General features: G+C 36.4%; 2 long non-coding RNA genes across 2 annotated transcripts in view; both read right to left on the bottom strand.

Moving 5' to 3' along the window:
• Positions 1-26781, bottom strand: part of LOC144614815 (uncharacterized) — a 374779-nt gene that overhangs the window by 98765 nt on the left and 249233 nt on the right. The gene's annotated exons all lie outside the window — the stretch shown is intronic.
• LOC132686510 (uncharacterized) overlaps positions 23708-26781 on the bottom strand; it is a 33639-nt gene continuing 30565 nt past the window's right edge. The window contains exons 2-4 of the long non-coding RNA XR_009613720.3: positions 26298-26455; positions 24542-24605; positions 23708-23902 (exon numbers count right to left, since the gene is read on the bottom strand). This is a non-coding gene — a long non-coding RNA (uncharacterized LOC132686510). The remainder of the gene's footprint in view (positions 23903-24541; positions 24606-26297; positions 26456-26781) is intronic.

Below are 26781 nucleotides of genomic sequence, written 5' to 3'. Positions count from 1 at the left end.
GTGGATCACTGAATTATAAGTTACCCACTTGAACAAGAAAGCATTTTATGGGTACTGAACAAGCTATATAGCATTTCTGTGTTTTCTTTCTAACGTCTAGAAAGGCATTAGAAGAGGGGTTTTCCTTGACTTTGAGATTATTAATGATTAAATGTTGGAAAAGTCTTAATAATTAAGGTCCAGCCCCAGGAATAAAGGCAGAAAGAGCTCTCCGTTTGTGGCTACACACACCTGTCAACCCCACCCCTTTTTTTATTGTAGTCATCATGGCCTTTTGTGACTGGCGTAATTTCAAAAAAGGAAGCAGTCACAATGACTGAAAGAATGTTAAAATATTTTATTGGCTATCGGACATCCTCTGTGTCCTCGGAGTCAGGCAATATAATTTAACTCAGAGAGCACAGCTTTCATAAAATCTTATGAGCCAAACTAGTACACTGCGTTCTCCAGGATGCTTCCTGTTGGTAGCCCTTCCAGTCTTTATGATAAAACAAAAGGAGTGGGAGTGACTGGTGTCTCATTTAGGAGACTATTGTGTCGTTCAATGGTCTAAGATTTATAACACCATCAATATATTCTGTGCCATGCTCAGAACATACCAAATTCCCTTTTAAGTAAAGTTGGTTCCATTCAGAATATGAGGATTTCAAGAATAGTAGTGTCAATAAAAAAAAGAAAAGTAAAGCCTTTACACAAATTTCTGGCCTTTTACCATTATTACCCTTGAGAGGAATTAAGTCTAACTACAGACAAAAAAATGGAGAAGCAATTCAGCAAGTTCAAAAGTGCACTGACCATTTAATTACTCTTAAATTATATTTTACACAAGGATTAACATTAAGCCTCTGTAGCATCAAATCTCTACTTTGTTAACTTTCTAAATATATCTTACAAATTGTAACAGAGCCTCAGGATAATATGTAAGCCAGTAAGTAGTCGAGACAACAATTTTAAAATATCTCTAACACTTTCAGCTTTTCTTGTTATTTTTCCTTAAGCTTTATGTCTATTTCTCTTTATTCAGTGAAGAAATGGTCATTGAATACCTACTATATCCCAAAGCACTGTGCACAGTATCAAAGACACGGTAATAAATAGGATAAATATAGGTTTCCTGCCCTGAGAGAGCTTGCAGTATTTTGGAGACACAGAGAAGCAATGAGGCAATTCCAACGTGACATGTGCTTTGTTTGACAGGGAGGAGCAGTTTGCTAAAGGATGACATAAAAAAAAAAAAAAAAAAAAAAAAGGCATCTAAACCAGATTGCAGGAATTATGGAAGGATTTCTAGATGAATCTTGAGTTGTGAGCCATTAGCCAAATGCAGGAAAGTGAATGGTTTGAAGAAAGAGAGAAGGCACAATAATGAGAGACAAAGCAATAGCTTTATCTTAAAATATGAGAGAAATCTGTCTAGGTCTAAAGGTTAATGGGAAATATGCAGCATGGAGGAAGAATATGAAGTTAGAGGAGATAAGTAAGTATAACTAATAGAGCAAGGACCTCATGAAGGCAGAGTGCAGCTGAGGAATGAGTTTGAGGAAGGACTTATTACACTGTAATGGAAGGAAAGAATAAACAAAAATATGAACAATTTTAAAGGTGCAGTGGCAAGAAGCTGAGAGAATTCCAGCAAAGTGGTTTCCATTTCTTAATATGAACAAATATAGTAATCAATATTTATTGATTATATTTTATATCTCAACCAGGGTGGTCAGAGGTCATCTAACACTCAGAATTTCCTGTGACATTGATAATATCCTCCCAGTTTGCAGGTACAAAAACAATGCCTCAGAGAAGACAGTTTGTCCGGCATCACATAACCAGCAAGTGTCAGAGTCAAAGACATGATCCAGAATCTCCATATTATGTGTTTCTTTGCAGTCCCTCCAGTAAAGTAGAAGAAGCAATTCTCCTCTGTGTGAGTAAGGGCGGGGAGGGGGGAGGGGGGAGGGGGGAGGGGGGAGGGGGGAGGTGGAGACAAAAGTTTGAAATGACTAAAAAAGAATCACAATTGCCACGAACTTCTACTGTTCTGACTAGAGGGCTGCTGGAGAGTGCTAAAATAAGGAGAAATAAATTGTGTTACCAGTCCTTTAGAAATCTCAGTTTGCTCAACAGCTCCATCAAGTGTGGACATGGAAAAAGTAGGCAGTTGAACTGATCTCGGATAGAAATTTTTCCAGGTAGATGGTGTTTCAGTCAGCTCAGGCTGCCATAACAAAATGTCATAGCCTGGTTTGACCCAACAGAAATTTATCTTTTCACTGTTCTATAGGTTGGAAATCTGAGATTAGGGTGCCAGTATGAGAAGATTTTGGTGAAAGCTCTCTTTCTGGATGGCTGACAGCTGGCCACTCTCTCTCTCTGTGTCTTCACATTGTGGAGAGAGAGCAAGTTCTCTGGTATCTCTTCATAAGGATAGTAATCCCATCATGGGGCCCCACCCTTACGACTCCATCTAAACCTCATTACCTTCCAAATGCCCCACCTCCAAATACCATCACATTGGGAGTTAAGGCTTCAAAATATGGATTTTAGGGGGATCAGGTGGGAGGGGGACACAATACAGTCCATAGCAGATGGAAAAAATGGAAGGTAATTAAATGTGTGATTTAAAAAATGTTCAAGACCTGAACCGGAAAAATCTAAAATGAAGGGTAAAGGCAGTGAATACCAGTTGGGCTTACTGTGGAGAAATAGTGGTAGAACCCAGGTGACAGAACATATGTAACGGAAACAATTCAGCTCAAATAAGACAGAAGGAAGACGGGATGATTGAATTGACTTTTCAATTCTTAATATCTTCCATATTGAGTTTTAGTTAATATATAAAAATAAATAAGGGTCTGTAGGCTTATTTTCTACAAGCAGAAGAGAACAAGAGAGATTTGAGTGCTCTGCAAACACACCTGAGGAGAAACCGGAGGGTCGGAAGGAAGCTGGCAGCTTCAAAGAATGAATAGCCAATGGACTTTCCAGGAAAGAAGAAAAGGTGAACAAATTTGCTAAAAGAGATCTTCCTGGGCACCCCGGTAAAATCCTTCCCTGTGGCTAGTAAGGGAGAAACACAGGTGACTATTTAGGAAAAAAATCATGGAGTGCCTGAGTGGCTCAGTCAGTTAAGTGTTGGACTCTTGGTTTTGGTTCAAGTCATGGTCTCATGGCTCCACATCAGGCTCTGTGCTGACAGTGCAAAGGCTGCTTGGGATTTTTTCTCTGCCCCTCCTCTGTGTTCTTTCTCTCTGTCTCTGTCTCTCTCTCTCTTTCTCTGTCTCCCTTTCTCTCAAAACAGATAAATAAATTTTTTTAAAAAATCCAATTCCTACTCTATGTAAGATATACTCACTGCACAAAAATAATCTATCTCACCAGATAATGAGGTCTAACTCAATAAACAATTGAAACACTTTTTTTTAAAGGAATAAGAATTCAGAAATCAATGAAGAAAATTTGATAAACATTAAGATATCATTATAAATAGTATATTAAATGACAACTTTTATTTTTGTCTGATCCCACTATCTTTCACCAAATGGAGCTCAGAGAGTGCGGTCTTCTGTCTGTTGCTCTATGAATTATATTCACCGTGGAAATGGATTTTCAGGAAAGGGATAAAATTAGGCATTCAATCACTTAATGGACATTTTTAACCATCAAAATACAATTTTGTCCAATAAGCTATTTTTTTGAGATTAAGAATACAAAACTATCAACTTTCAAGGATCTCAAAAATTGAACTGAGCACTAAAATGTGATTAGGTGCTGGTTATGTCAAACGTATCATTGAATGCTTTAGCCGTTTTCAATATGTGGTCTGCAGACCCTAAGGATCCCCAAGACCCTTTCAGTGGGTCCAATCGAGGTCACAGCCATTTCAATAACAAGACTAAGAGCTTATTTACCATTTTCACTGTGTTGACCTTAGTACTGAGTGTGCAGAACAGTGAGGGATCTAACAGCTGGCAATTTAGAATGAATCAAGGCAGTGGTACCAAGCTGTATAATGGTCATTTTGTTCAATGCCAATACATCCATTTTCATTTAAAAATATCCTCACAGAAGCACAAAAAAATTTTATTATTAAATCTAAACTTCTAAGTACATAATACTCTGTGAGACCAAATGGGAAGTACACATAAAGCATTTCTGTTGTACAGCAAAGTATGATGGTTGTCATGAGGAAAACATTTGTGCCACTGTTTGAGTTCTGAGCTGAACTATACCATGTTCAGGAAACATCACTTCTTCTGAAAAGAGTAACTGGAAATCTAACATCAATACTTAAACTTGGATATATGGCTGACATTTCCTCAAAAATGGTCAAAGTGAGCCTGTCACATAAAACAACTGATGGTATTCATTGCCAATAACACAGTTTAAGCTTCAAGCGAAAGCTTCAATTAGCTTGCCAACTTTCCAATATACAGACTTTTCTGATGAATTTGGGAGTAGTATCAGTGAAATTTCATGACATAGTATAATGAAATTCATCAACATTTGGAAGATCTGCACAATTCATAATATTTTCCAAATGCCCCATGCATCATTACAGGATCATGCATGGGTAAAAACTGCATTTAAGTTACATAATAGACCAATGGGTACACCAATGGATTTCAATGTAATGAAAAGTTTATTGATATAGTTTCAGATTCCACATTACAGTTAACCTTGAAGTAATTACTCTTTACTGAGTTTAGGTATAGTCTCAAAGAAAACTATTCAAAATTATTTATAAAGTCTCCTCCCTTTTCAGCTACCTATATATGTGCAAACCTGGATTTTTTTCATTTTCTTCAACCAGAGCAACACATCACAAATGATAGAATGCAGAAATGGATATGACAACCCAACTGTCCTCTATTAGGCCAGTATTAGAGAGATTTGCAAAATGTAAAACACTGCCACTCTTTTCACTAAATTTTTATCTGGGAAATACAGTTATTTCATTAAAGTATATTATTTATGTTAATATGCAATGAGATTTTTTTAAGGAGGTTATTTTTATTGTTGTTTTAAAATTTAAATATACGTAGTAGGGTCTATATGGATGGTTAATAGCCAAAGGAGTGACTGTATTGCATATTATTTTTTTGAGAACAACCAATGTGCACCTTTATTTTTTTTCTTGCTTTCCTCGTATCAAAGTGACTGGAGGTCTAGGAAAATGCATTTCCAAGAATCCCCTGAAATCAGATTTCTGGGTTAGAGTTTACTAAGCAGAGGTCACAAAGTTTGAAAGAAGTAGAAATCATTATTTTTTGTCCAGTAAGGAGACTTCATGGGCTCCAATGGAAGTGATTCTTTGTAGCTTCTTCAGACCCTTGGTAAGTGATTTATCTGGTGCAGTGGTGAGCTGAGATCATTAGTGGGAGATCCCTGTGATTCCTGGACCTTCCTAATCCTTTCATGGTTAGTGATAAAACTGAGTAATAGCGAGTGTTTCCCATAATCACTGCTCCTCCAAGCCCTCCTACATTTTTTTTTCAGAGAGAGAGAGACTGAGACAGCGAGAGCAATGGAGGGGCAGAGAGGGAGAAAGAGGGAATCCTAAACAGGCTCCACGCTGTCAGCACACAGTCCAAAGCAGGGCTTGATCTTACGACCATGAGATCATGACCTAAGCCAAAATCAATAGCTAGATGCTCAAACGCCTGAGCCACCCAGGTGCCCCACTATGTATTTTGAAGTCACTAGTTCACTGTATTAAATTTATTCCTTTCTGAAACACCATCATCATTTATTTTTCTGACTGAACCTTGACTCATACCAGGAAATTGCTTAAGTCAATCCTGAAAATGTGAGATTTGGCAACGCTTCTTGTTTTAGCCTAAACTTTTTCAATGAAAATTTGATCAACTGTTATCACACTGAGAAAAATACTTAAACCGGTTTTATAGCAAAAGAAATGAGAGAACACATTGATTTTTTGAGGAAGAACATAAAAATCCATGATACTCTATAGCATAATTATGTGGAGCTAATACTTCCTTTTTTACCAAAGTATAGTTGGCACACAATGTTAAATCGGTTCCATGTGTACAACATAGTGATTCAACAAGTCTCTACAATACGCTATGTTCATAAATGTTGCTATCATCTGTCACCACACAACACAACTACAATACTATTAACTAGATTCCCTACATTGAGCTTTTTGTCCCTGTGACATATTCATTCCATAACTGGAAGTTTATCTCTCCCACTCCCCTGCACCCATTTTACTCATCTCCCCACTCCCCTCTCTTCTGGCAACCATCAGTTTGTTCTCTGTATTTATGGTTTGTTTCTGCTTTTTGTTTGTTTATTTGCTTTGTTTTTTTTAGATTTCACATTTAAGTGAAATCATGGTATTTGTCTTTCTCTGTCTGACTTACTTCATTTATTATAATATCTAGGTCCATCTATGCTATTGCAAATGGCAAGATCTCATTTTTTTTAATGACTGGGTAATATTCTAGAGTGTGTGTGCGTGTGTGTGTGTGTGTGTGTGTGTGTGTGTGTGTGTGTGTATCACATCTTCTTTCTCCATTCACCTATCAATGAACACTTGGGTTGTTTCTATATATTGGCTGTTGTAAATAATGCTGCAATAAACATGTTTTATTGTTCTGTTTCTTTTCTGAGCCAGTCCACTTTATGGTTTGGTTCTCCACTGTGGACTGAGTCATCCAGCAATGGTTCCCAGATGACCCACTTGCCCCTTCCTGCTGGATTTCATCTTTCTGTAGCAGAAACACCTCCTTGCCTTCCAACCACACATTCTCATCTTGTCTCTCAAAATAAAAGAATATTCATTTTTACCTAGAAAAACTGCTGAAAGTTTTGGTTTCCCAGCCTTCCTTGTCTCTAAGTACTGGTAAGTAAAATCTGTAGAAATTTCTGTGTAAATAAAGGTGTTATGTGGAACTTCCAGAAATCTTTAAGGAAAAAGGAAATATGCTCTTCTTCCTCCCTTTCTCCATACTGCCTCTGGAATGCAGTAATAATGCAGATTCGATGTGCTGCTGTAGCAACTGCATCCAAGTGCAAGGATAAGGGCTATACCCTCAGGGTAGCAGGATGGACATGTAGGAGCACAGGTCCCTGATGACCATGGAGTCCACATACCTGCTTAGACCGCCTTCCTCTAGAATTCTTTATGTGTGAAGTAAACAAATTTCCCATCATATTTCAGCTCTCTTCTTTCAAGTTTTCTGCCACACAGAACCTTATCCAGTCCTGACCAAACCCAGTACTAGCCTGTAATCTTCAAATTATAAATAACACAGGGCTGTGCTACACAAAAAACTTTCCATAGAAACTTGGCAGTAATGGATGGGGATGTATGGAATGGAAATGAAACACTACATACAGTGGAAGACATCGCCATTTCTAGACATTTGTTATCACTACTCTGCTGCAGAAATATTCATCATTGTCCATAACTAACCATAAATCCCCTGCTTCCCATCACTTTTTGAGGTTTTCATCCCTTTTAGTTCAACTTGTCTCTTAAATGACCTCTTCTTGTTCACTCCCAGTAAGTCAAAATTCCTCTCATTTATATTGTCAACAGTTCATGTCTGTCTTTCTCTCGCCTATTGAATCCAAACCACATGCATAGCATCACATTTCTAAGTAAAAATGCGGTAAGAGTCTATCTTAGTGTCTTTTCATCAGCAAAAGAACTATCTACCCCAGAGATAACCTCAGCAATTCTATTAGAAAGAAGCAGCGGCCACAATTAGTTTCTAATCATATTTTTTTCTTACTCTGTAATTACTTAGGAAGCAGCAAAAATATAACTGTGAAGATTTAATGAAATCAGAAATTCCCCCCAACAGATTTTAGCAGTTTCTTTGTATCATGAAAAATGCCCAGAAAGGCAGAAGCCCAGACACTGCTGATGCTCCTGTGACTGATGGAAAAGCAGAAGCCATTTCTTTTAACAGAGATACACCTCCAGCAATCTGTCATCCTCCCAGCTTCCAGCCGGCTCTTGCTGATGCATGCAGACATTGCCACCCTAAGCCTGTCCTTGCTTACTACATCTGTTATGTGATTTTTCTCTCAAACTGTCATAGGATGTAGCTTCTCTCTTAAACACAGCATAAAATGTTTGCACTTTTACTCATTTCCTGTCCCATAGCTTTCAAGTCACACACATTCTCTAAGAACTTCATTATATAATGCACAGCCTCTTGAACCCCAATTACTGGAATTATTCTTCAACTCTCATATGGAAGATGAAATCAATGCCCCAGCTTGACAATTTCCTTACCTTTTCATCTCCATTGTTTTTCATCTCCACTCTACCTCTGATACAATAAGTATATTTGAATTTGTCACCATCTAAAACTTCACCTCTTAAATCTTAAACTCTAATATTCTATCACTAACAATTTTTAAAACAATTCCATTTTTTTCTCCCTCAGTCTCATCACAACTACTTTGTTTAAGTTTTTATTTGTTCATTTTAAGTCATCTCTACACCTAACATGGGGTTCGAACTCACAAGCCCAAGACCAAGAGTCACATGTTCTACCAAATGAGCCAGCCAGGTGCCCCTTATCACAACTATATTTTAAGCCTTCTAAGAGAATTTTAGGAAGAGAAGGCAGAGCAAAAGGTTCTTTGCCCCTCTCCTTCTTAGAAACTATCCAAAAATAATAAAGAAAACAGCCAAAAGACCACTTCATTTTCAATAAACAGTAATGAAAGTCCATACCCCTGGATGAAAACAAATAAAGAAAAGCTCCAAACTGCAATGAAAATTAGTCCAAGGAGGGCACCTGCGTGGCTCAGTTAAATGACTCACTCTTGGTTTTGGCTCAGGTCATGAACTCCCGGTTTGTGGGTTCCAGCACAGAGCCCGCTTGACAGTCTCTCTTTTTCTCCCTCTGCCCCTCCCCCCACTGTGTGAGCTTGCTGTCTCACTCTTTCTCTCAAAATACATAAGTAAACTTAATTTAAAATATAAACAAAAATTAGACCAAAGCATTGAAAGTTTGGACAATATCTCTCCAAAATCCAGGCAGCGTACTCAGCCTTGAGTTCATCCTCTGGGGGCAAAAAATGGCCTCCTTGTTAAAACAGCAAGGTTCCAGTGGGCGATGGTCAGTAGGAGCTTTGTTTCGAACAAGTGTCCAGGAAGATGGAACTGAAAGAGGAAATATATAGAAAAGCTGTCTTTGCATTAGGAGTAACAGCATAGAGAATAAAATATGGGTAATACACAACCCTAAAGCTTCTGATCTTGGACAGCTGGAAAGGAAAAAAAGATCTTCTATGTGGGCCCGTGTAGACAAACACACAGATGCACGCACATGCATCTACACACACACACACACACACACACACACACCATACCATACCATACTAAAACAGAAATATATTAGATTTCCCAGAGCCCCAGGGGACCTTCTTACTACCTTAGAACACAGGAGACTGAGAAAACATTTGGAAAAGGCTGTTCAAATTTCAATAAACTGCAAGCCCACCCTCCTCTCTGATGCCTCTTCCAACTCTTCAGAACTGTTTGTCTTTCCAGAATAAACAATACTAAGAACAATAAGGGTGGGAAAAAAAAGAACTAAGAGAAGGAGGAAGATGTGGAGAGGAACACACTAACAAAATACAGATAAAAATCACTTGTCAAAAACTAAATATAGACAACAAGATAGATGATTATTATTTACAGTCTTGGCTCTCTGCACCAGACTCTAGACTATTGTTCTTTGCATTCACCACACCTAGCAGAGTGGCTTGCACATAATAAATATTTCATCCACATTTGATGAGTAAATAAGCAATGTTCTGAGGCAGAATCTCAGATATTATTGGTCTCCATATGAAAATGATTTGCAGTAATTGGGCCTTCCTGGGTTTCCTGAAATGAAACAAATATATGTAGTTTTTGTACTAAGTTTAATCAAGGCAGGTCCTTTTGAAAAATCTAATTAAATTAAACAAATATTTGCTGAGTCCTTACTATGTACAGATTGTTCTGCCAGTTTCCACCATGGATTTAAAAATGAGACCTTGGGTAGTTAAATATCTACTATTTAATTAATTAGAATATTAATTTTAAAAAGTAAGGTTTTTAATTCATCTAGGGAAGGGAAAATGCAATTTCCTTCCCACCACCCCATTCCAGAATCTATTCTAACAGTAAAACCATTGCTACCATTCCAATATAGTAGTAGATTGAATAGGTAGATAATTCAAACTATTCTAAATACTGCAAGTGAACTGGATTTCTTTACATTTAATAATATATGGTCACAGTTAATGGAACCTCATGCATTTATTTACTCATTCAGTAAAGTATTTGTGAAATGCCTTCTATCAGGAAGATGCTACAGTATATTAGGCAGTTTGAGAGTTCCTAAAACTTACTATATTCAAAGCATAGGTGACATTTGATTGTGATGCATTTTTATTTCTCTTTGTAAACAAAGGGATTTTCATTCACAGTTTCGTATCATATATAAGAAAAAGAAAGGGTGAGACTCTGGTTTTTAGTTCCACGTGTAAGGAACTTGGAAGTTTCCATGCCATCCTAACAAGTGAAACTATGAACAGAGTGAAAAATTAACAACTGTTCTTGGATCTATGAGAGAGATGAGGACACAGGGCAAATCAATGCACCCAAGACTGAAGAGACAAAAGTCAAATAAAGGGAACCGAGGCAGAAGCCCAAGAGCTGAAACACCTATGGGAACAAGTGCAGGGGCAGGATCCCTGCACATTAATTAACAAATTGCTGGAGACTCAGTAGGAACAATTGTGAGAGTTAAAAACGCCAGGTAGACACAGTCATAGGGAGCCCCACAATTTTGTGACATTTATCTCCAGGAGCTCAACCAGGTTCCCGTAGTAAATATCAGAGAAAAATCCCCTTGGGTTTCCAGCAGAGGGCAGGGATAGGGAACCATCTTGCATTCTGTTCTCCTTAACAAGGCTGCACTCAGGGGAAACTAGTTAACCAGTGCCTAACCTGATGGGACATTATCAGAGTCTAACTGGTCTAGGAGAGGAAAATACCCAACTCCAGCCCACTCTAGTCATCCTGTCCCACCTAAGAGAGGAAGGAAAAAAAACAGAAATTCTTGTGAAGTTCACAGTCTAGAAGCACAGTCTCAATAAAAACTGAGGTGTAGTCACAGGACTAGAGAAATATTCCTCTCCTCTCACACCTCAACACTACATTCCTAGCATCCTGTTTACAGCAGTTCCTTATACCCAGTACACCATGACCAGTTGTCAAGAAAAATATTACAAAGGATACGAAAAGGCGAAAAGAACAATTTGAAGAGACGGAGCAAACATCAGAGCCAGACATGGCAGGGTGTTGAAATTATCAGACTGGGAATTTAAAACAATTAGGATTAATATGCAAAGGTCTCTAATGACCTTTGAATACCATTCATAATGACCTTATGAATAAAATAGACATCATGTAAGAAGAGATGGGCAATGTAAGAAGCAAGATGGAAATCCTACAAAATAGCCAAAAAGAAATGCTAGAGATTAAAAACACTGTAATAGAAATGAAGAATGCCTTCAATGGACTTATAAGTTGACTGGACACAGATGAAGACAAATCTCTGAGCTTGAGGATATCTCAGTACAAACCTTCAAAACTGAAAAGCAAAAAGAAGGTTTTCTGAAGGAAACAGAACAGAATATCCAAGGCCGTGGGACAGCTACAAAAGGTTTAATATACATATAATGGGAACATCAAAAGGAGAAGAAAGACAGAAAGAAACAGGAAAAAACCTCAAACAATAATGACTGACAATTCCCCAAATTAAAGTCAGACACCTACCCACAAACTGAGAAAGCTCAGAGAACACAAGTAGGATAAAAACCTACACCTAGAGGTGTCTGGGTGGCTCAGTCTGTGGAGTTTCTGACTCTTGATTTAGGCTCAGGTCATGATCTCACTGTTTGTGAGATCAAGCCCAATGTTGGGTTCTGCACTGTTAGTGCATAGCCTGCTTGGGATTCTCTCTCCCTCTCTCTCTGCCCCTTCCTGGCTCATACATGCACATGCATATGTGTGTGCACTCTCTCTCTCAAAATAAATAAATAAACTTAAAAAAAACCCTACACCTAGGCATATCATTTTAAACTACAAAAACTCAAAGATAAGGAAAAAATTTTGAAAGAAATCAGAGAATAAGACTTTACCTATAGAAGAAAAAAGACAAGAATTACATCCAACACGCAAGAAGAAAGTGGAGTGAAATAAAATGTTGAGAGAAAAAAGCCACCAACCTAGAATTCTATACCCTGCAAAATTATTCTTCAAGAATGAAGGATAGAGACTTTCTCAAATAAACAAAAATTGAGGGAATTTGTTGCCAGCAGATCTGCCTTGCAAGAAATGCCAAAAAAAAAAAAAAATTCTTTGGAGAGTAGGAAAATAATATGGGTCAGAAACTCATCTACATAAAGAAAGGAAGAGCGTTGAAGAAGGAATAAGTGAAGGCAAACACAAAAATTATTTCTCTTGGGAGTCTGGGTGACCCAGTTCATTAAGTGTCCAACTGTTGATCTCAGCTCAGGTCTTGATCTGGGATTGTGAATTCAAGACCTGCATTGGGCTCTGCACTGGGTGTGAAGCCTACTTAAAAAAATTATTTCTGTTATTCTTTTTTTTTTTAATTTTTTTTTAACATTTATTTATTTTTGAGACAGAGAGAGACAGAGCATGAACGGGGGAGGGTCAGAGAGAGAGGGAGACACAGAATCTGAAACAGGCTCCAGGCTCTGAGCTGTCAGCACAGAGCCCGATGCAAGGCTTGAACTCACGGACCTTGAGATCATGACCTGAGCCGAAGTCAGACGCTTAACCGACTGAGACACCCAGGCACCCCATGTTATTCTTAATTAATCTAAAAGGTAACAGTTTGTTCAAAATAATAGCAACAATGTATCAAGGACACGTGCTTATGTATATATCTTATGTACATACACATTTAAGATGTTTATGTGTAAGAGAAGTGAATAGCGGCAATGATGCAAGGGACAGGAGGGAAAAATCAGGAATTGTTTTATTATATGGTCTTCACATTAGCTATGAAGTGATCTAGTGTTACTTAAAAGTAGGCTAGGATTCATTACAAATGTATATTGAGAACTCTAGGGCAACGATTAAAAATTTTTTAAAGAGGTATAACTGATAGGCTAAAAAGGAGAGAAAATGGACTTTCATAGAATGCTCAGTTAAGACCACAAAAGGCAGAAAAAGAGTTGAAGACAAAAATAAGAACAAATAATAAGGGCAACGTGTTGCAAACAAATACAAAACAGTAACAAAAAGCAATAGATATTAATCAAACTATATCAGGTAAAAAGTCATGCTTACATTGCTAGGGTTTTGTTTATTAAGAAAAAGTCAAGGAATAGCTAAAAATAACATGTGTCCATATATTTACCATATAATCTCCTTCTTCCTTTTATTTGAGTGCTAGAAAAATGGGTTTTATGAAAAAGAATATAAAGAAAAAAAGACCTTTTTAAAAATCAGTTTTAGTAAAAAAAAAACAAACAAAACTCCAGTCCTTTTGATTATTCAGAATCCCCTGAAGTATGTTCCTTAGAAAACTTCTTCCTGGACATAAAGGGTGGTTCATGAGAAAGGACTTATATGTCAAATCAGTTTGGGATTTGTTGCAATCTATAAACTCTTTACAATACAGATGAGCAGATCAAAGAGTCTGAAAAGTCCCACAGTACAGAAAGTTCATTTAGCCAAATATTTCCCAAATTTTGGAAAGTGTAAAAAATTTTTGGCAAAGAATGTGATCTCATAGCTCAGAAGTACCAGACTTTTAAAGATGGTCGAGCAGAATTTGTTAAAGGTAAATACGATACATGTCTAAAGCCATGGTCTCTGTCTCTCCTGCCTCTCTTACATAAAAGGACTGGTCCCTCCTTCCATGTGACTTTGGTTGATATCCCCTTTTACTTTCTTAAGGACTTCATTTCTACGTCGTCTACTTTCTGTGGATGTTTTTCTCTGTTGGGGTGCTGACCCATTAACTGCAAAAACATACTTTTGTAACTACCATTTGGGAAAAAAAAACTACTTGAAAAATCTTAAGTTGCCACCTATTTCTTTGCTCCCTATTACAGGAAAATTCTTGAAGTTTTCTGCTTGATATCTCTTTCTATATTACATCTTCACTCTCGAATCTATTCTAATCTGGCTTTCCTCCACATCACTCATTGACATCGTTCTTTTTTTTCTATTGACATCGTTCTTATAAAGGTCTCACAATTCCATGTAGCCAAATTCTGTAGACATTTCTCAATTCTTGTCTTAGTTGACACACAACTTCTGTGTAATTGGCCACTCACTCATTCCTGAACACTATCCTTTATTTCTGCAACATCATACTCTTCTGCTTTTCACCATAACTCATCTTAGTCACCATTGATGACTTCACTTCATCCACCTGACCTAAAAAGTTATAATTCTCCAGGTTCAATTCAGGTTACTTTTGATTTTCTAACTTCTTACTGGAACATTTCATTCACTTCCATGGCTTTAAATAACACATATGCTTAGATTAGTATTGCCAAATGGATAGCCCCAGTTCTCAATGCTGTTCTGAGTGCTAAGTTTTGTAGGTAGCTGCCTACTGACACTTCAGCATATACACCACATGCATCTAAAAGGTAACAAGTCCAAGACAGAAAATTTTCTTTCCTACCCTATCCCAGGTTCTCCTTCTGTATTATGTATCACAATAAAGGGCAAGTCCCTCCACACGGTTACTCAAGACAAATATTACAGAGCAATCTTCATTCTGTCCTTCCTTTATCCTTCACACCTAGGTCATTAACAAGATCTGTCAGATTTGCCCCTCAGATATTTATCTTGCATGTGTCCACTTCACTCCATCTTAGTTCAAGCCAGCATCTTCTCCTGCCTGGTCTACTGCAATAGCTTCCTAGCTGATGTCTTTGTTTCACTTGCTGCCCCTCTTTAAGCAATACTCCCCACAGCACAAGAGTTATTTTTTAATGCAAATCCAGTTGACTTATTTCACACCCCACTGTTCAAAATCCTTCAATGGTTTCCCAGTGAACTTGGAATAAAGTCCGGTGAACAAGATCTGGTTCGTGTCTGCCTCATATTGACCCATTTGCCCCATTTCTCATGTGTGTCGGCTGTAAACATGCTCAGTTCTTTCCCTCCTGCTCTTTCCCTATTTTCCATAGAAGTCACTTTTCTTTATTCATATCTTGACTCAAACAACAACTCTAACAGTCTGTCACTGCCAATCCCATCAAAAGTTGCCAGTACTCCCACCAGATTCTATCACATGTCCAAGTTTCTTTCTGAGAACTTCAAATAACCTGTATTTATTTATTTACATTTTGAGAGAGAGACTGCGGATGGGGGAAGGGCAGAGAGAGAGGAAGAGAGAGAGAATTCTAAGCAGGCTCCATGCTGTCAGCAGGAGCCTGACGTGGAACTCAGTCTCACAACTGTGAAATCATGACCAGAGCCAACTCAAGAGTTGGAGACTTAACCAACGGAGCCACCCAGGTGCCCTGGTATCGTTTGTCTTCTCTTCACATATACACCACATACATCTCTGAGGGCAGAGATCTTTTTCATTTAGTTGAATCTTATGATCCCAATGATCCCAATGCCCAAAGCAATTATGGCACAAAATAGCTGCTGAATTAATATTTATTGGCTAAAGCAATAAATAGTTTTCATTATTAACAAATAAAGACTCATAAAATGTGTAATTATTTTTCAGTGTCCCCAAAAGGTATAATCCTTGTGAATTTCAATGTCAAGTAAGTCTAAGGAGGTCATTCCAGATTCCAAGAAGAAAACCTAATTAAAGGTGGAACATGGACCTTAGAAGGTGATGTATGTCCCTAGCACACCTGAGGTTTGAGTATGAAAATAATTCATCACCAATTTTTGCAGGCAATTTCAGTTAAAAGACACATCTCATTGTATACATATCTCCTTTTCAAACTGCAGTTCCTAACATCTTCAATTAAAATCCTAGACTCCAAAAAACTCTTTCCTCTCTGCTCAGTTTTTAAATGTGTATCTTATTTTCAATAAAATGTAATATAGACTTTGGCCACTTGGAGGCACTTTCGCTGTTTTGTAGACACCCCTTTTTTAAATGCCAGGTGCCCTTCAAAAGGACTAGAATTAATTTCCTTAAGAATATAACATTCTTGATTCTGACATTTTTAACTCTCCAACTCCTAAAATTTAAATAAGCTATTTCTAATCCAGGAAACTGACATTACTAACTCATGACATTATCTTATTCAATTTGCTATTACAACGCTGTCTTCTGTCAGCTCTCTCATAAAGAGATCACAGCACAATCCACTCTAGGCTAATTCACAACTAGGGTGAGGTTTAGAATCACTCCAGAGAATTTTCAAAATACGCCTTTCTGAGCCCCACTGTATCCATTCAGGTGCATTAAATCACAACTGCCAGGGGTATAGCCTTAGGTTATGAGTTTTTATAAAGCCTTTTGAGTGCTTCTAATACACTCTTGGATGAGAACAAGCCCAATATTTCAAACTGCCTTGCAAATACAAGCCAGCATCTTCTGGCTTGTATATATATATATATATATATATATATATATATATACCAGAAAAACTACCTCAGAAGATATACAAATCAGCAATCTCCATAGGAATCATGGGCATTTCTTTGAGGTGTAGTCATCAAAAGACTGCGTCAAACATTGCCACCAAATTTTTTCAGTTATAACTGTCTTCTGTCCCTATATGTCTATTGTCAAGGTTCTCATTCCCAACAAGAGAAATCAGACTGGCCTGATGTGGATCCATATCCACCTCAGAAGCTGGAGAACCTTGTCTGGTGAGCACATGGAGTGGAGAGGTGACTTGGTGAGAGACAAGAACAGCATCTATTACTTTGCTATCTCCTGTCTCCACCCCATAACATTCTTCTGCTTAAGTAGATAATACCCCTCAATTCCTCCAAACATGCCAACCACAGTCACCTTCTAGTGCCAGCAATGCCATTAGCTCCCTTTGCCTAGAAAATTTGTAAGTATTAACGAACATAGTTCTTTTTCCTGAAAGAATATGAGCAGGAGAGTTGTATTTTGATTTTGCATCTTTTTATCCCAAGCCCAGGAAACCCACTCAACTCAGGAGACACTAAAGGCACTAAATCACTTCTCTTTGAATCTGATTCTCATCCTGATAAAAAGTGTGAGGAAAAGTGTGTGTGTGTGTGTGTGTGTGTGTAGGTTCCCTGTTATTCCAACATAGAGTTAATGATGACATAGTACGATCATATCAAGATAGTGGGATGTGCTGTGCTTTGGAATAAAAGTGATATCATTTTCTATTCTGACTTTCCAGAATATTATTTCACTTGCTAGTGCCTCTATTTCCTCATCTACAAAATGGAGAAACAAAAATACTTATCTCCGTGGGGACTACACAGGATAACATGTTGTGCCTGATGTGGTCAATTGTCCCCAGCGCCCAACCCCACCCTTTTCTATGCCTCTTTCTGGTCCATAAGCTTCCCATATGGGAAGCTTAACACTACATTTCCTCGACTCCTTGGCAGCGAGGATTCTGGATGTGAACTGTATTCTACCAATCAGAGACAGAAGTTGGATGTCAGCAAGAAGCTGGGGATCTCTGCTGGCAGAAAGGCATTAGAAATAGGAAGCTTTTATGCTGCAGGAAATGAGTCCGTTTTCCAGATTTTTCAGTGTTGTGAGATTTGAGGCATTACAACAGTGACAGCCTCAGAGGTGGAACTTCCTAGTGAATTGGTTTTGTATTGTTTCAACAGTCATCCCAGACGGTCCACCCAAAAACCTACTCCTCCTGTCCTCCCTCTGATTGTAGGGACCTCATTACCCGTCTTAACCTACTTCCACTTTAACTTTCCAGAGTGGTTTCTATTTCCTACTCTAAACCCTAACACAGACATAAAAACTGCTTAACAATGTTTCTGATACTTAAAAATTGCTTTTAAAATATTGGACATTATCAGTATTTATATTTGACTTTAATCATGTTGCTTAAATACATTAAGCCTGAGTTTCCCTACCTGTAAAATGATAACCTGCTTCTGGAACTACTATGTAGATAAAATGAGATGATGTGTGGAAAGTGCATACCACAATGAGTAAGTGCTCAATAAATTTTATCTGTGTTGTTATTTGTGTTTAATGCCATTGTTATTTTTTGTTATTTTTATCAATTTTTGCATCATTTTGGTATTAGTCTTTTAGCTTAGGAGTAAGCTAAAATATCTTACCTACTTTACAATACCACCTGTAACAGCATTGAACAGGTGTATGTTAATGTCTATGCTATTGACATGTAGTAGATTTCTAAATTTAATAACATGTTACACAGAGAATTAGGCTAAACTTAAAAATAATAATAATAGTTTCTCAAAAATGAATCATCTGATTCTTGACTGTGGAATCTTATTTTGGACTTTGCTGTTCAACCACTAGAGGGTAGACAAGTACAGTGGAAAATCAGTACCAGGAAAAGCAGTATATTCTTGGTTTGCTTTTTGAATGCCCATGAGTAGAAGCCATATTTTTTTAACATGTTTCTTCTGTTGCAGCAACCAATGAAGAGGGTAGAATAAATATGCTTAACATATAAGCACACAAATGTCAGATAAAATATCATGTGCTTATTTTAACTTCATAGTTTCCTAAAATTAATAGGCACAATTCTCCACCCTCTACCGATATGCATTTTAAAGCAAACAACTCAACAACACACGCATAATTTTTTTTTAATTTAGAAGAGAATTAAACAGTCCATGAGTCTCTACAACAGAGGCAGAAGTACACAGTAGTATCCTAGTGAGAATACCATGAGCCTGGGATCATAAAAGGGGACTTTTTACTCATTAGGTGCTATAGACACAGTGCTTGAGGCTTATAAATTTTTCAAGTATTAGAAAAAATATATGAGACTCATGAAAAAAGTTGACTCCCAACCTTGAAATAAAAACTGCTTTTTAATTTATACCTACACACATGCACACAAGCTAACAAACCAAACCCCTGAAACAACAAAAATCTGCTAGGATTTAGACTGAAAAGCATTAACAAACTTCCTTAAAATTGCCAATTTTACAAAACTGAATCTTAGAATCCATGAATTCAGTACTGATGGGTTTCATTTAATTCCACTAAAAGATATTTTACAATTTTCTACATAGACTTCTTGCACATATTTAGAGTTAGGTATTTGGATTTTTTGTATTCCTTTAAATAGTATCTTTTTCTTAAATTTTTTCTGTGTTACTGATATATATAAATGCAATGATTTCTATACCCTGGATGGAGTCAGCAAACTTGCTAAGTTCTTTTCTTAGTTGTTAGTAATTATGTGTAAAATCTCTTGAATTTTCTATACATATAATTTTGTCTTCTGCAAATAATATCAATTTCATGTCTTACTTTGCTAACATTAATTTTTTTTTTCTTTGTCTTACTGCATTGCTTGGAGCCTCCATTATACTAGAAAATAAAGTAGTGACAACATCATGCTAGCCTTGTTCCTGATGTGAATGGAGAAGTTTTTAATATTTCACCATTACATATAACATCTGCTAAAGATTTAACAATTTTATTGATCTTTCTAACATAGCTACTTAGACTTTATTAATCCCTTGTGTGTTCTTCTATTCATCATTTTTCTGCTGTTCTATCATTTTCTTCCTTTTATATTCTTTAGATTTAATTTTCTAGGTTTTTTCTAATATCTAACATTGAAATGAAGGCATCGCTGATTTTTATATTTTCTTTTTAAATATATGCATATATGACTTTCAATATAAATTTCCAATAAGTATGGAAAGTGAGTTGGAAATAATCAATTTTAATTATTTAAACTTATCTCCCCAGCATCTTCTTTCTGAAATTAAATTCTTTAATAATTTTTTATAATATTGTGTAGATTAAAATAATTCTTATAAACCCATAGATCTTGTCTTTCCTAATCCTCCATGTCTACTCTCCTCTTTAGTGTGTGACATGCCATCTTAAAACACACTGGATTCACTTGCTACAATTCTAGCTTTGGAATACTCCATAGTATGGCCATGTCTGGGGTCAACCCCATGCTCTGTAGTGAACAGAACACTTGATCATCTGTTCGCTTCTGAAATTCCATCATGTCAATGAAAACTTTCCTCACAATTATGGGTCTTGTTTTAGGGTTTTTGTTTTGAATTTCTCTGTGTCACACCTTAGGGAAGATCAGGATTCTGAGTGTTTTAAAGAAATAAATTCCATATCTACCTTCCAATCAATTCCTCTTTGGTTATCAGATTTATACTGTAATGGGAACCATGATTTCAATTTACAATAATGCCAATTTTGCTTCAATGTTGTGGCTGCATTATTTCAACCCAGTCAAATAGTGAGATGAATTTTCTGTTAATGTTAACTTCCCCACCACAGAAAGTAGAACCAGATGAAGTAAACTGCTAACTTTCTTACAAAATGGTGGATATATTATTTAGAGTGTGGCATTTCCACAGCCAAGTTTTTAGCTTGTGAAACATTTAATTTGGTTTTGTTTCATGGTTATAGTTTGGCACTGACCTGACTAGTCCTGTTGAAAATTCATGCTCAAGATCACGGTGCAGACAGGATATGAGAGGGTGAATGAGTCAGTGCACGCCCACAAACGCCGTTAAGAAAAAACAACTACTAGCATTTTGATCTGGTATTAATCATCTTAGTAGATGGAAAGCCTATAAAAAGTGACTCCTTCCAGATGCCAGCAGAGAGCAGGTTACCAAAGAGCTGCAATGGCCAACACTTTTGACAGAATGATTAAAGGGAAGGCCCTTACTACAACTCTAAATAAGGAGAATTATCCATAGCTGGCAGTTTCTAGAAGCCATAATTCCTTGGGAACAACTCAAATCTTTGACCTCAATGCAATTTATCCAAGTTTCTTTCTCCAATCTCAACTTGTTATAAATTCACACCACGTTTCTCATCATTCCTAGGGCAGATGAAAATCATCATCCCATCATTGCCCAACATTTGCTGGAGTAAACCAGCCAGTCATATATTCCTTGAGGGAAAGAACTGCACCTGGTCAAGTTGTAGGCATATAATACATACACAGATAGTCCTGACTTACCATGGTTTTCAATTTCACAATGATATGCACTCAGTAGAAACCATACTTCAAATTTCAAATTCTGATATTTTTCCAGGTTCATGATGTTTGGTAGATACTCTCTTGGAGTACTCTCTCCCAGCAAAGAGCCCGAACTACTAGTCAGCTACACAATCACGAAGGTCAACAACCAATACATTTACAACCATTCTGTACCCTTACAAGCATTCTTTGTTTTTTTTTTCATTTTCAATACATGAGTCAATAAATTACACGAGATAGTCAACACTTTGTTACAAAATAGGCTTTGTGTTAGATGGTTTTGCCCAACTGTAGACTAATGAAAGTGTCTGAGCATGTTTAAGATAGGATAGGCTAAGCTATGATGTTTGGTAGGTTAGGTGTATGAAATGCATTTTCTTTTCTTAATATATATATTTCTTAAACTTTTTTTGTTTTGAGAGAGAGAGAGAGCACAAGTGGGGAGAGACAGAGAGAGAAACAGACAGGCAGACAGACAGACAGACAGAATGTGAAGCAGGCTCCAGGCTCTGAGCTGTCAATGCAGAGTCTCATGTGGGGCTTGAAACCACAAACTGTGAGATCATGACCTGAGCTGAAGTTGGACACTTAACCAACTGAGCCACCCAGACACCCCACGCATTTTCAACTTACAATGGTTTTATTAAGATTCAACCTCATGGTAAATCGAAGAAAATGTGTATAACAAAATATGTATTGAATTATGCATTTCATAACAAATTAATCTACACTATTTTGTGAACACTTAAAAATAAAAGTGAAATATTTACAAGAAAATATTTTATAATGGTAGTAAACATTAGAACCATTTTAAAAGACTACTTATGTTGCATGAGACTATTACTCAAGGAAAAAAATTGGCACACAGTTATCCATAGTAGTTATTTTCTTCTTCTTCCAATTTTTTAAATGTTTATTTATTTTTGAGAGAGCTCAAGCAGGGGAGAGGCAAAGAAAAGGGGACAGAGGATCCAAAGTGGGCTCTGCGCTGAGAGTAGCGAGCCCACTGTGGGGCTTGAACTCATGAACTGTGAGATCATGACCTGAATCAAAGTCAGATGCTGAACCAACTAATCCACCCAGGTGCCCCCCCCCCATAGTAGTTAATTTCTACAATGAGATCACACTATGATAATAAATTTCTTAATGATGATTATAAAGCAAATATTTCCACAAAAATGATCACAATAAACTCAGAATGATATAACCATGAGGTCATTTACAACAGTTGTTCAATGAGTATCAAGTAAATAAAAGAAGTTGTAAAACAAAAAATTGTGAACATCCAAATGTTAACAGAAATTTTATTTTACTTCTCTTTTTTACTTTGAAAATTTTCACAATCAAGGATCACACCTTGCAGTTAATTGTCATGTCTCTTTAATCTGAAGCTGTTCCCAGTCATTTTTGTTGTTCATGATATTGACATTTTTTAAGGTCCAGACCAATTGTTTTCCAGAATGTTCTGCAATCTAGATTTTCAAATGGCTAGATTAAGTTTAAATATTCTGAACATTAGTGCTCTACAGATGAAATTGTGTCCTTCTTATGCATCAACAATTGATGTCAGTTTTTCTCCTCATACTTTTGTGCCCTATAGTCAAACTCTGTTATTACTCATCTCCTGAACCAACTTGATGGGTATTTTCTCCTGATCTCTGCTAACACCGTCAGTCTTCCTTTACAGGAAGCTCTCTCTGTTCTTTTCCAACTACCTGAGGTTTTCATAATAGCATCACTTACCACAAAACTTTTCTATAATTCTCCAGCCTTCATATATATATATATACACACAGACACACACACACACACACACACACACACACACACACACACACACATATGTATTCAAAATTCCTATAGTTTTCTGAAATCCACTCAGTGTTTCATCATAAAGAATTACTTTGCAGCTCCCCTTATATTAATACTATCTTATCACAATCATATATCTTGTAATCCTGCTAGATCACCATTCCATTGCCAATAGCAAGCATGGACCTTGAATTCTCCACATTTGGATTTTATGTCCCACAGAGCCTATCAGGATCCAGAGCAATTAATAAACCATAATTGTGTGGTCCTTGGGGAATGAATGAATTAAAATTACCTTTGGAAAAATCCATCTTACAATTAATTGCTCCACTGTTATAAAGAACTCACCCAAGAAAACAGTATTTTCAATTTACTCTCCCCCCCACACACCCTGAAGGTCTTATAAATCCCCAGAGATTATCTCTACCTCTGTATGTAACTATGCTCTTTCAAAAGTTTAAACTCTCAATGAAAATTTTCAGAAATTTACTGGAGAAAAAAATCCAGTTTAAAAAGAGTCTCCTCTTTCTTCAAAATAGTATTTCCTATTTAAAAAAAAATAAGTCAGTTGACTTGAAATAATCATAATAAAAATAACAAAAAATGGAGACAATAAGAATACCATATAAGCTATCTCAAGTAATCGTAGTATTTATTTTTTATTACTTTGTACATAAATTTACAGAAAACTCAATGCTTTACAGCTCCGCATATTATATTCTGTTTGCCTTTATTTTTTTGTCTCTGTTTTAGTGTAGAGCACATTTTCCAATGGTAAATACTTCTTTATATCTTCAGGCTCATGAACGTCCAGCATCAATGTACGTCATCACAGAGGAGAAAATGCAGAAGGCTCTGGTTTCAGGCCTTGCTCTGTCATGGTTTCTTGTTGCTAGGAACACACAGAAACACTGCTAGCTGCTGAAAATTCTCATTAGTGTATTAACTAAATATAGGTGAATTTTTTATGAGAAAAATATTCCCAATGTTTATTTTTTTTCATTGTCACCTGATTGTCAAGTTGCTAAAAGATTGACTGAATCAAATTATAATACAAATGATCTTCAAACTTTGGCTCTGAGAAGCCATAAATGTTTATCAAAACCAAGTATAATTCTGGAGCATGGTTTATATCAAGAAAACAATTGCTGATTGAACCTGCCAGTAAGTGGATTAACCCACACTTTTAACAGTAACAAGTCTTATGGCTTCGACACATTTTCAGGCTTATTGTGGGTGGGAGGATGTTCTGCGGTCTTGTAAAATCAGGGAACATTAAGAAATACAACACTAAACAGATTTTTAAAATACAGAAATTTTCAGAGACTTTACTTAATGTTATTTTGTATTGTGAATCTATAAAATGGGAATAGAGGATTTCCTACTCCTAAAACTTATTTGGAGTAATGTATGATGACTACAGAAGACATGGGTTAAAACACAAGAGTTCCATATGTGTTTGCAAGTAATTTGAGAGTCCGTGTCATTATAATGCAGAGCTGGAGGCAGACAACCTGAATTCTCCTCTTACCTCTGTCAGTAATTAGCTGTGCAAACTCAGCAAATCCTGGGGCAAAGGAATTTTGTCCCCATGCCTCAGTTTCCAGTTTGTAAAATAGAGAGAAAAACATAAGTTTATTGTGAAAATCGAATTAATAAATTCACAGTATAGAATTGTTGTATAGAATTGTTGAATCATTATATTCCAATAGAATATAACACCTTATGTTAATTATACTTTAATTAATTAATTAATTAACAGTAAAATTGCCATATAAACTGAAAAGCACTATATGAATATGAATTGATATTCTATTTTTATTATATCCCACATATGTTTCCTTTTGGATTTATAACCCTTGCTTTCTCAGATTAGAAGTTCTATTCTCAGGGCACCTGGGTGGCTCAGTTAGTTGAGCGTCTGACTTCAGCTCAAGTCATGATCTCACAGTCTGTGAGCTCGAGCCCGGCGTCGGGGTCTGTGCTGACAGCTCAGAGCCTGAAGCCTGCTTCAGATTCTGTGTCTCCCTCTCTTTCTGCCCCTCTCCCGCTCATGCTCTGTCTCTCTCTCTCTCTCTCTCTCTCTCTCTGTCAAAAATAAACATTAAAAAAAAAATTTTTAAAGAAGTTCTATTCTCTACACTAGTACAAGATGAAGCAAGCTTCTATCTGATACAGTTTAACTACAGGACCAGGCCATGCTACTAACTATATGACTATGTTTGAAAATCCTTCTAATTTTCAATTTTAAAGAAATGCTTTCAGATAAGGAGTACAAATACAAATTGACTAATGTTTTGACATGATGGGCAGATAAACCATAAGCTATTTTTAAATGGTACTATGGGGAAAGAGACAGGAACAGAAACTGGATGTTTATATATATATATATATATATATATATATATATATATATATATATTTACATGGGAACCCTGTAAATGTCTTTTGTAATAAAAAATATAATTATTTCAGAAATAAAAAAGCTAAGAATTTCTTAAAAGTAGTAAATAGAAGGAAAAAAAGAATCTAATTGTATAACTAACTTTTGACATAAATACACAGAGAAGAATTATTTCAAGTGACTTTAAACTGAAATATTTTTCGTGTCCATCACTAGTGAGATATATCCTATGGATAAAATTTACCACAAATAAATCATAAGCTGCAGTCAGTAGCCTTATTGTTAATGATAACATTGGTATTATTATTTTGAAACTATTGTATATTTATGGTATAGGATAATCAAATAAGAAATGATGTACATATCATGTCACCAACACTTTCAATATAAGAAAATATGAGAAGTATAACACCAAGTAAATTAATACATAGTAATCACATATTTGAAATATAAGTATCATTATGGATTCATGATTTTTTTCTTTTTCTAAAAAAAATTTATATTCTCATTGTTATGGACTAAATGTTTCCCCTCCAAATTCCTATGTTGAAGTCCTAATCTCCAAAGTGATGGTAATTGGAGGTGGAAACTTTGAAAGGTGGTTAGGTTATAAGAGTGGAGCCCTCATAAGGAGAGACAGGAGAGAAATGATCTCTTTCTCTTCCATGTGAGGACACAGTGAGATGATGGCTGTCTACAAGCCAGGAAGCAGGTTCTCACCAAACATTAAATCTACTGGCACTTTAATCTTGTACTTCCCAGTCTCCAGAACAGTAAGGAATAAATGTTGTTGCTTAAGCCATCAAGTCTATGGCTTGTAGCCTGAGCTGGCTAAGACACCTACATTTATTTATCTTTTTAAAAACGCGTATTATATAAATACCTGTCCACTGAAAAGTTCCAGAAGCTGAGACACACCAGTAGCAATGACCACCTCTGGGTCCCTGATTCTGGTCTCTGAACTATATTTTCCTCCTTGGGAAACTGATTGATTCCAGGTCTGAGTGGAAAATCTGTCAGATAAAACTGCAACATCTTGTGCTGAAAAACAAGATAGCAGTCAAAGCTTACAGAGGTCATAACAAAGAGGCAGAGAAAGCTACTAAAGAGGCTCTTTCCAATTTAAGAAACAGTTTGAGCATCAATAGAAATGACTGGAAAGGCCTGAAATTGATCTTATATATTTATAAAATCATGAGTCAGTAATTATACCAAAAGAAAATTTTGTAAACATTCATTGGTCACCTTCAATAGTTACTAAAAGTTTCCCCAAAAAATTGATTTTAAAAAAGGGAAGGGATTATGCATGATCTATTCTGTTTTTTCTGTGTATATTTCATGCTATACACTTTTCCAGGGCAAATATT

Source organism: Panthera onca, chromosome F1 (assembly GCF_046562875.1).
Source record: "Panthera onca isolate mPanOnc1 chromosome F1, mPanOnc1 haplotype 2, whole genome shotgun sequence".
NCBI lineage: Eukaryota > Metazoa > Chordata > Mammalia > Carnivora > Felidae > Panthera > Panthera onca.
The sequence above is the reverse complement of the archived record's forward strand: the minus strand, read 5'-3'. Positions and strand labels throughout refer to the sequence as shown.